The sequence below is a fragment of the Tenrec ecaudatus genome, chromosome 1, assembly GCF_050624435.1.
Source record: "Tenrec ecaudatus isolate mTenEca1 chromosome 1, mTenEca1.hap1, whole genome shotgun sequence".
NCBI lineage: Eukaryota > Metazoa > Chordata > Mammalia > Afrosoricida > Tenrecidae > Tenrec > Tenrec ecaudatus.
The window spans coordinates 251,619,907-251,632,135 of record NC_134530.1 but is presented as its reverse complement, the minus strand read 5'-3'; positions in this window follow the sequence as shown (position 1 = coordinate 251,632,135).

Here is a 12,229-nt window from a genome sequence, read left to right as displayed (position 1 = left end):
GGCCTTTTTCTCACAAATGTAGTTTTCTGTTTTCTTAAAACCTCTTCCAAAATGCCCCCTGATCATCCCGTGTCCTTTGACAAAATCAGTTAAGATGATCCCTTTGGAATTCAAAACCATGACCACTAGAACCTTCTGAAATGACCTTTCTGCCTTGGATTTAAAATCTAACTGGCCCGGCGGATCCCCTCAGATCCTCTTTTTCACTCTGTTTGAAGGTGCCCGATGGAGACTAAGACAAGGATATTCCCGAGAGAACTTGTTTGCGGCGATCCAATGATCCCAAAGACATGATCATATATTTTTGATTTCGAATAAACTCCTGTTTATATAAACTGGAACCCTATTAGCAACACATTTTTATTTCCCCTCATGTACACACACAAACAGACACACACACAGGTATTTATTCATTTATACTACTGGTCCATAAAATCCAGATATCTGGAGCGTGCTGCTCCAATGTTTGGCCTGTGTTATTCCATGTTCTCCAACATTCTTCATGCCACGGCACATATAGAAAATGGTCATATTTGTGTGGTTCATGTGGAGAGATTCCTTATGCGTGGCAGCAACTAGCTCAGAAGTGCTCCCAGAATGGAGGAAGTCAGCCTTGGGACACCCAAACAAGTGCCCCGTGGTCCGTGGGTTGAGGAAATGCTCCCATGCATAAAACAGCTTTTGGCGTGATTTTAAACATTAGCTTAAGAGCTATAGAGTAGACAGCGTGTCCAACACACTATGAATTCATATTTACAATATTAGGAGTGAGGCGTAGGTATCACAGCGTATTTATGATAGCGCTAACACTGTCACCGTGACCCACCTCTCTAACATGCTTCTGTCTGGGGTGTCACTCAGCACAGCACTTGTTTGGATGAATTTGAGTCAGAGCAAGGTTAACAATGAGGCAGCCTCCTGCAGGAACATATGGAGCAAGCTCAGGAGTTGATGTTCTCTCTCTGGCTGCTGCGATTCAGTCCAGCTTGAATGTACTGTGCTGAAGCAAGATGTGGTTCTGAAAACAGATGCCTAGAAAGGGAATGTTCACCCGGTTTAACCCCAAACCCCATTTCATTTCATGTCTGAAGCTCAAATTTCTGAAGTTTGAAATAATAAATGTAAGTTTATGTGCACCTCTCTTTTCGGAGGCCGCCTTAGGGAATGACTTAGCAACCTAGTTCTTTACCCTCCCAGTGCTTCAGAAAAGCCAGGTGAGACTCTTCCCCACCAGATGCTCATTCTGCTGGTCGGGCATCTCATGTTTCCAAAGCCCTTGCACCCAGGTCATTTCAGTGCACCTGCCAGGCCAAGGACCACTCCTCTGGAGTCAGAGGATGATAGAAAATAAGTTGAAATGTATAAAGTGCTTTACAAATTTAAGGCTAGCGTTTTATTATGTAACTACTATAATTTTATTTCTGTCTTTTCCTCCTAATGTCTCAATGTAACTACTATAATTTTATTTCTGTCTCTTCCTCCTAATGTCCCAACATGGTTAACTCGTACCATCTGAAGAGTATATATTTTTTCCTGTCTGGAATCCCCATGACCTCCTTCTTTCATTTCTCAGTGAAGGCCCAGGTACCGGTGAGCGGCACATAAAAGGTAACTGGAAAGTGACTGCACAAGTATTTGTGCGTGTGCTACCAACTGAGGGTGGACTTGCCAGATGCCACTGTTTGCTTGTTATTTACTGGTCTAACAGTCAGGCTTTTGCTCCATTCCTTTGCTTGAGCACCTCAGCTCTCTGCATTGACCTGTCTTGTGTACCAAGTAATATACAGAAAATCAAGTCCATGAAATTGGGTCACTCATACTCTCATTGGCTATTTTACCAAACATGATAACTTCCTCTTGCAATTGATCCCAGCCAATGCCATGCCCAAAACAAGCATGCAAAAAAAAAAAAAAAAAGTTCTGCTGTAATCTGCAAGGCTTTCTCGGCTAATTTTTAAAGTAGATCACCAGGGATGTCCGCCTTGACGGTCAGTTTGGAAGCGCCCACTGAAACCGCCCACCCCGGGTGACTGCTGGAATTTGGAATACCAATGGCATCACTGCCCGCATCACAACAGTCAAGCCACCACCACGGTACAACAAACTCCCAGGGTGGCATGGTAGTATAACCCTGGGTCACAGAGTAAGTAAAACTCACGCTGAGATTTCCATGCCTTTCCAGTGTGATTCTAACCAAAATGAAAAAAAAACTCACTGCCATCGGGTCAATGCCAACTCATAGCAACTCTATAGGACAGAGTAGACGTGCCCCTAGGACTTTCCCAGACTGCCACTGTTTACGGGAGTAGTCGCCCCGTGATTCTAGACAGGTATAACTTACTCAGGCTCACGCATCCTAATGATGGTGATGATAACTAGCACATGGCATCGACTCTCTGTGAGACGTTGTTCTAAGTGCTTTACACCGCTTGACTCGTTTAGTCGCCATAACAACTCTCGAGAGCAAGCTCTATTGCAGTCGCTCGCCTTTACAGAGGAGCAAGAGAGAGCAAGCTCTATTGCAGTCGCTCGCCTTTACAGAGGAGCAAGAGAGAGCAAGCTCTATTGCAGTCACTCGCCTTTACAGAGGAGCAAGTTGAGGCATGGACAGTCTGGTTCTATGCGTCATTTTGCTCGTTCCGAATTTAGGGCTGTGGAGAAGTCGTGCAACCTCTCCGGACCACCCTGTTCCCTTGCAATTTAATGGCTCATTTAGTTTGTGAATCAAGATTTCCTGGTGAACTTTCCTCTCATTAGTTTATCTAATTACACTCTCCACCCATTAATTTTCTTGATTAAGTATAGTTATTCATTCTTTTTTATCCATTGCCCTACTTTGTTTACGCGTAACTTCTTTCCCTGCTCTCTCAAACTCTTCTATGTTGAGATAAGTTCCAGTTCTCAATCCGAACGCCCATTTGCTGTGAAAGTCGCTGAAGAGCTTACTTACATACAGCAACACTGGAATTTGGGGACTGCCACTTAGGAGCTGAATGTAAATCTGGCAACATTAGTTAGTCAAGTAATGTCATTTGCCAGAAAATAACAGCGGATAGAATGAGTGAGAAAACTGTAGTAAGTGAAGTGCCACTCGGGCCATGGTGCCTGCGTGAATGCTACTGCCACCTTTTAGACTACTTTCATGAATGTTGGTCAGACATTTGCTATGTTTGTGATTTCAAGAATGATACTTAAGAGTGTTTTAGTGCATCCCAATAACGCAGCAGCTAAAAAGCTTAGAGTTCCGTTCCCTTTTCAAATTGTGGAATTTTGAACAGCGAGATTCGGAAAGCAGGCAGAAAAATATTCAGGAAATCTTACATAGTGTAGAATACTGTTTCTTCCAAATGGCTAGGGCCACTATGCACTCTACTCTCCTGAAAAGTGACTCACTTATTCCAGGCTAGCAACTACTGAAAAAAACAAACGAACCTCGTCATCACAAGTTCGTTCTGACTCATGGCAGTGCCATGTGGTACAAGATAAGCCTGTCTTCCAGAGGCTTTCTTTGACTCTGATCTTGATGGAAGCAGAGCACCAGAACTTTCTTCTCTAGGGCCACTGTGTGGGTTCCAAAGCACCGGGTCTTTTTCTCTGCTTTGCCATTGGAACCTTAAAATGGGTGTGTTTTCTCCCAAAATCCACTGGCAGACTCCACACATGGATAAAGCCGCCAGTGAATTCCCCCTGACCATAGTCAAGGGAAGCGACGAGACTTGTTATCAGAAAAAGAGCATTGTAAAGTCTCATATGGCAGATGCAGTTAGGGTACAACATAATACCTTATCATTCGATCTCCCTTTAGACCCATTTAAATTTTGTTCTGGTTATTGATACTTTCTGATTTCTTTTTGACTGAGGTTATCCTGTTTTACTTTGTTACTGTTGTTGGGTTTCTGGTTGTTGCCACGGTTGTTACTGTTGTTTTAGATATGTTTTCTGCATATTAAATGCAGGATAACTCTACAGACTATAACTGGACCAATGGTTTCTTGGGGATATGACAGGGGAGATTGGGGGAAATAGGGAACAAATAACGAGTGCGAGAATGAAGAAAATGTTCCAAAGTTGATTTCTGTGACGATTGCACAACTTTAAAAAAAATACTTTATTGGGGGCTCTTAACAATCCATGAATAAATTATATCAAGGAAATTTGTACATATGTTGCCATCACCATTTTCAAACATTATCTTTCTACTTTAACCCTTGTTATCAGCTCTTTTTTTCCTACCCTCCTGCTCTCGTGAATCCTTTATAAAATTATATTTTTTCATATCTTACAACTCTTTTTCATATGATACAACTATTGAGTTGTGTGCTATGTGAATTATGTGCCAGTAAAACTATTTAAAATGTTTTTCTATCTTTATTTTCAAGTGTAATGGTTTGCATGCTCACCACACATTTGTTGGGAACTCATGAGAGCAACCAGTTACATAATGAGGCCTATTTCAGCTGTGAATGCCTACCTGGTCATTCTAAACATTCAATTCTATTTTATAGGAAACTATGAAATTTGTGGATTCCTCCAAGTATTCAAGTGACTCACATCAATGAAGGCGGTAAACATGTTGGGCCAAAACACCATTGGAAACATCTTTGTCAGCAGGGAGCAGAAGTTATATTAATTAAAATGTTCTGAAAATGTACAGGGTGCACTCCAACGAGTCACATAACTATTTTCATCCTAATTAAGGATGTTCCTTCCTGGCATCTTGCAAAGTAGGCAATTGGAATTTTAAAATCCATGGCATTTCTAGAAGTAGGGTCAATAGACCCAGCTGTATCCCTCAAGCTGGGAATGGAATTTGATAGAAATTCTATCATATTTTGATAGAATTCTACCATTTCATTAAAACTCTCATGTTCAAGAAGGATTAGGATTAAATGTGTGGCAGGAGACTGAGATTCTTCAGAAGCTAGTGAGAAATAATCACTGATCCGCTAAAGGAAAAGTATGCTTCAGGGGAAGACATCCTCCCCACATAGCAATGCAGTCCTGGATTGACAATGTTGTTTACCATCAGCATCTGAAGCCTCTCCATAAAGACCATTTGCTCTGGGAAGATAGGACTTCACTAAGACTTTCCATCTAATATCATTGATGTTAGAACAATTTCTTGGCTCACTATGGAAGCTCGGTGGTTTGATTTATCAGAAAGACCTGCTGATCTACTAAGAATTCATTTCAGAAGACAGCACTGGAGCTACAACTCAAGGAGAGGGACGTGTCTGATCAGAACACACAAGAGCAAATGAGTGAGGAGGAAAAAAGAGTGAAGCACATCCTGGCCCACCAAGCCCTGAGGACAATATTACTGTTAAGAGCAGCCAATGCACAGAGAGGATCATAGGGCCAGCCGCATCACTAGACATGACCTTCTTCACTGACCCATATCACCACGGGGGTCACTGGAGACACACAGCAGGAATTGTGCCCGTCCTGATCCCACCACCCCGAGGCCAGACACTGGGGGCGTGCAACAGAGCAGGAGGGGGAGCAGAGCAATGAAGTCCCCAGGGAACACCAAAAATAGACTGTGGGACCAGGGTGTGGTGCCCCATCAGACTCGACTGGAAAACACTCATAAGGGACAACAAGTAGACCTTGAACTGTTTATAGGCTTTTCTTTCTTCTTTTTTTTGTCATTGCCTTTTTGTTGTTGTTGTTCTAGCTATTGTTTTATTTTGTATTGTTGCTTTGTTGTGCTCGGTCTTGTGTTTGTGCATATTGTTGTCTCTGCCTGTCTATCTGGATAGGATAGGCGGGATAAACAAGCTTGAAGAGAGAACAAGACGACAGTTCTGGGGGACATGTGCGAGGGGAGGCAGGGGAGAGGAAGTGGGTGTGAACCAACCCAGGGACAAGGGAACAATAAGTGATCCAAAATCATGGTGAGGAGGGTGAAAGAGGTTTGGTAGGGCTTGATCAAGGGAAATGTAACCAAGAGAAACTACTGAAACCCAGATGGAGGCTGAACATGCTAGTGGGGCAAGAGGAAAGTAAAAGGAAATAGAGGAAAGAACTAGGAGGCAAAGGGCATGTATAGAGATCTAAATACAGGCATGTATATCTATAAATATATTTTATATGATGATGGAGAAATAGATCTATGTACATATATTTATAGGTTTAGTATTAAGGAAGCAGATGGACATTAGGCTTCTACTCAAGTACTCTCTCAACACAAGAACACTTGGTTCTAATAATCCAGCACTCTGAGGTGCTTACCTTCCCTGCACCATCGTTGAAGATAAAATGGCTGCATAAGCAAATGTGGCGAAGAAAGCTGATGGTGCCCAGCTATCAAAAGATATAGTGTCTAGGGTATTAAAGGCTTGAAGATAAACAAGTGGCCATCTAGCTGAGAAGCAACAAAGCCTACGTGGAAGAAGCACACCAGCCTGTGTGATCATGAGGTGTCGATGGTATCAGGTATCAGGCATCAAAGACCCAGAGCAAAAAAATCATAATGTGAATGAGGAGTGTAGTGTGGAGTGGAGGCCCAAAGCCAATCTGTAAGCAATTGGATATCTCCTTATAGAAGGATGGTGGGGAGAAGACGAGCCAGTAAGGGTGCAGTATAGCACTAATGAAACATACAGCTTTCCTCCACTTCTTTAATGCGTCCTCCCCCCACTATCATGACCCTAATCCTACCTTACAAATCTGGCTAGATCAGAGCATGTACACTGGTACAGATAAGAGCTGGAAACACAGGGAATACAAGACAGATAAACTCCTCTGGAGTAGCCATATCAGGAGGGTAAGGGGAAGGTGGGGGAGAAAGGGGGAACATATCACAATGCTCTACTTATAACCCCCTCCCAGGGGGATGGATAACAGACAAGGGGGTAAAGGGGAGACATCAGACAATGCAAGGCATGAAAAACTAATAATAATTTGTAAATTATCAAGAGTTCATGAGGGAGGGAAATGAGGAGCTGATACCAAGGGCTCAAGTAGAAAGAAAAGTAGAAATAAATGTTTTGAAAACAATAATGACAACATATGTATAAATGTGCTTGACACAATGGATGGTTGTATGGATTGTGATAAGAGTTATACAAGCCCCCAATAAAATGATTTTTAAAGAAACAAAACAAAAAAACATTTCAGATTGGTACCAATAAATAAATAAAGTTGTTGAGACATGCCCTTTTGGTATCTCACCACATCACAATTATGAACTTTTGTTTTCTCCATTGTTTAACAAGCAATTCATCATTCTCAAGCACTTTCTTTCATGAACATTCAAGAATGGTTGTCAATGTCATCAGTATAAAGGACAAGTTAAATAGACCCAGGTTGAATAAATCAGAGGTAGATCACCTTCTATTGAGCTCACACGCTTGGAAAGCCATCACTTTTGAAATGCGAGCTGCTGGACTCATCTTCCACATCTGAAAATGATTTAGAAGAAATTGGTTTAAAAATGAGGCTCTTAAAAAAAAACCTTTCTCAAGTGGTTAAGGGATGATGAGGAAAAAAAGAAAGACATTATTTATTTACTTTTATGATTGTGATGCTGTAGATATTGAGGTTAGGGGTATGATATTTCCGCTTTTCAATTTTAAAGCTGAATAAGAATAGGAATAAGAATGGTTTGTGTTGGCACCAGCAGAACTGACATTTGGAGAAACAAGAAGAAAAACTAGGTTCTAGCTGAAGACCCAGCCCCTTAGCTTGCTTCATTCTCCCACGTATCCACAAATGCACTAGTCTGATCCTCCCACCTGTGTGCACCCTTGCTTAATACTCTCTCGAGCGGAACCCAGAAAATGAGAGTATTTGAAATGCATATTGATCTGCGTGTATGGTTCTGTCAACTACAAGACTAATAAATCAGCAGCTTAATAGAACATTATGCCACACGTTAACCTGTTCAACATATTGATTTTAATCATTTTTTTCAATTTGTTTATCAGGACAAAATTTACTCTTTTTAATTACTCTTCCAATTCATTGCTGAGTTTCATCACTCTTATTTGCCCCGATGTAGTTGTACATGGTAGGAAATACTCTCTCGCCATTACTGTTGAACTGGTCATCATGAGCAAGGATAAAATATTTTCAAAATAACAATGGCCTACTTTTGTTGTCAGATAAAGTTATGATTGCCAAAAGATGGATATGTAGATGTAGAAATGTATTAATGGGGGTTTTTCCTGGTTTCCATCGAAATACATCTCAAAAAATTGTAAAATAGAATCTACCAGCTAAAACTAATGAGCACAAAACTGCATTGATTTGGCCCACAGTGGACAAATAGAACATCTGGCATCTTTGGCACCAATGACACAGCTGGCATTGTTGGAAACGTTTCTGCAGAAGGTGCAGATGCAGAAATGGGAGAATTGGTACAAACAGTGCAGATGGAGCAGTTGGAACAGATGACAGTGGGCAGAGCTGGCGATGCTGGCACAGGTGTCATAACCTCAACAGCTGGCACAAGTTGTGACAATCCTGGGATTTCTTAGTACAAGGCACATGTTCATTTTGGCTTTGGCTGCAGAGAGATAAGAGCATTTTATAATTAGTAAATGTGCCATTTAAAAAAAAACTTTTTTTTCCCCTCCATCCTTAAGGACATCCACCTCCAACTGTTAAAGCTTGGAATATGGAGCATTTTTGCAAATTAGAATTTCCCTGAGAAAGCCATAATTGATAAATACAGATTTCATAGAAGAGGCAATTAGATATTTTTGTTCTGATATAGATAAAATTTGTGAATGGGATGTCTTCATAGGAGTTTCGTGGGAAATAAAGGTCGGATTTTTGGAAGTCAAAGTACACTTTATGCGTGAACCAAAATTTATTTGCGGTCAAATTAGAGGGTTATTTTGGAAGCACAAGGGACATTTCTCAAATACATGAAATTTCATATAGAATTACACTTGGAGATATGGTACAGAATTGGAAACGTAGCTACAGAACAGGTTGGGAAAAGAGAAAAATGCAGGAGTATGAAATATGGAGAAATCATGATACTGCCACTTCAAATACCACTGGAACTTGGCTCTAATTTAATCTAAAATGCCATAATTTGGCTTGAATTAAAAATACAATATACTATAATCTCATAGGCAACTACATTTAATAGCAGATGAAAAGTTGAACGAACAAAGTAACTTGCTTGTTCACTAACTAGAAATCACGATTTCCTTCTACGTCTTTACTCTAATTAAAGTCTTCATGTATTGGGAAAGCCAAAACTATGAAAAACTATTAAATATTATTATGAAAACATTGATTATTTTATTCAAATACTGGAAACATTCAAAGGTTAAGTAATGAGTTCTGAAATCTATGAGTACATTTCCTTGACTCTAGTAGGGGGCTGAAAATTCTTCTTGAATAAATGTCTATAGTCTAACAGATAGTAACATTCAGAATTATTAAAAACATAAATACCATGCTCAATATTAATGACTATTTTTTTTCATGACGTGGAATCAAAGCAAACCAAGCCAGCTTGTAAGCATTCAATCTGACCTATGCATACTGGTCAACTTCCTCCCACCAAGAGAAATCATAACTGGAAAAGATTGTTTGGATATAACCTATTATCTGTTAGCAGATAAATCCAAAATTCTTCAGGTTTCTCTGTTTATCTTAAAACTAAAATCAACATGATCAGTCAGCTTCTCTTCATACTCAACCGTGAATGTTTTATATGTGTTTTAAGATCCTTAGTGAAACATTACGTAAGGGTTCGTCAGTTTTCACTGGATGTGAAGTTCTCACCTCTTGAAAACATGCCATCCTTGTTCCCACAAGTCCCACATATTGTTACCTATAGTAAAAATAGCTGCTTGGAGTCATAAATATACTTGATTTTAGCCTTGTCATTACTCCTGCTCTGCTATAACCTCACCTTGAACCCTACTAAACTATTCCTATTATTCAGAACTTAATTCTATCATTTAACTTTGCTTTGTTTCCTGACTGAAGTGACAAAGATGTTTCTGTGTAAAATAGATAAAATACCTTACCTTGTTAACCGTACTGTTGTGTCACAGAGCTAGAAGGAGAGCTAAGCGAGCTTACTGTCCCTTTGAGCATAAAGATGATGGCAGATGATTCTGCTAAGATGAACAGTCTGAAACTGTCCCCTATGCCCAGATGTATTCTCATGGTTTGAAAGATGCTCTTGTAGGTAAGGTTGCTTAGAGAAGAGGTATACTCTAGCCCAGGTGGCGATGAAGCATGGTAGTAGGGCAGGAGGAAAGTCAAGGGAGATGGAGGAAAGAGCTAGGAGTCAAAGGGCATTCATGGAGGTCTAGACAAAGACATGTACATGCAAATATATATAGGAGGATGGGGAAATAGATCTATGTGTCTATATTTATAGGTCAAGTATTAAGGTGGTGGAAGGACCTTGGGCCTCTACTCAAACACTCCCTCAATGCATGAATACCTTCTTTTATTAAATTGGAACTCTGTGATGCTCACTCTCCCAACACAACGGCTGGAGCCAAAGTGGGTGAACAAGTAAATGTGGTGAAGAAAGCTGATGGTGCCCGGCTATCAAAAGAGATAGTGACTGGGGTCTTAAAGGCTTGAAGATAAACAAGCGGCCATGTAGCTCAGAAGGAACAAAGTCCACATGGAAGAACACACCAGCCTGTGTGATCAAGTGGTCCCAAAGGGATCAGTTACCAGGCATCAAAGAACAAAAAATCATATCATTGACTGCACACCTCCATGATAGGATCGCTGAAGACAAATGGGTGCATAAGCAAATGTGGTGAAGAAAGCTGATGGTGCCCGGCTATCAAAAGAGATAGTGTCTGGGGTCTTAAAGGCTTGAAGGTGAACAAGCGGCCATCTAGCTCAGAAGCAAAAAAGCCCACATGGAAGAAGCACACCGGCCAGTGCGATCACGAGGTGCCAAGGGACCAGGTATAAGGCATCATGCAAAAAAAAACAACGATATAAGTGTGTGTATGTATGTGTATATATGTGTATATGTATATGTATATATATACCATATTAAATGAAGGGGGAAGTGCAGAGTGGAGACCCAAGGCCCAAGTGTTGGCCAATGGAGATCCCCTCATAGAGGCGTTTAGGAGAGGAGATGGGTCAGTCAGGGTGCGATGTAGTACCGATGAAGAACACAGCTTTCCCCCAGATCCTGGATGCTTCCTCCCCCCAACTACCATGATCCAAATTCTACCTTGCAGGCCTGGATAGGACAGAGGCTGTACACTGGTACATATGAGGACTGGAGGTACAGGGAATCCAGGGTGGATGATACCTTCAGGACCAAGGGTGTGAGGGACGATGCTGGGAGAGTGAGGGTGAGTGGGTTGGAAAGGGGGAACTGATTACAAGGATCCACATGTGACCTCTTCCCTGGGAGAGGGACAGCAGAGAAGGGGGGAAGGGAGACTCCGGATAGGGCAAGATATGACAAAATAACGAGGTATAAATTACCAAGGGCACATGAGGGAGAGGGGAAAGGGGAGGGAGGGGGAAAAAAAAAAAGAGGACCTGATGCAAGGGGCTTAAGTGGAGAGCAAATGCCTTGAGAATGATTGGGGCAGGGAATGTATGGATGTGCTTTATACAATTGATGTATGTATATGTATGGATGGTGATAAGAGTTGTATGAGTCCCTAATAAAATGTAAAAAAAGAAAAGAGGAGAAAAAATGATTAGGGCAAAGACTGTACAGGTGTGCTTTATACAATTGATGTATGTATATGTATGAACTGTGATAAGAATTGTATGAGCCCCTAATAAATTGTTAAAATTTAAAAGAAAAAAAATTTTTATCTTTAGTAGCTTTATGAATCACACTTTTGCCAATTCAATTTTTTTCACGTATTCAACTTTATTGACAGCAATTACGTCAATCAGATGTGCAACCTTAACCTTAAGGAATGCATATTTTCCATCACTATGAACTAAAACTCAGTACTCGAAGAGTCCTTCTCTTGGCTCTGGTAACCATTAATAAACTTTGGTCTCTCTAAAAAAAAAAAAAAGATGCTCTTGTAGCTGAAACCCATATAAATATTGCTTCTAACCAACAAGTACCCTGTGAAAGCTGATCGATTCTGGAGAGTAACAAGACATTTTGCCAGGCTGTGGCATCTGAGAGCTTTGCAACGTTTTTCTGAAGGATGAGGCTTAGGGTGAGTCATTCCTTTGAGCCTCTGCCTCCTTCAGGAATTAAATGAAAATTAAACAGAAAGATGCAATCTGCTGCAGCAAT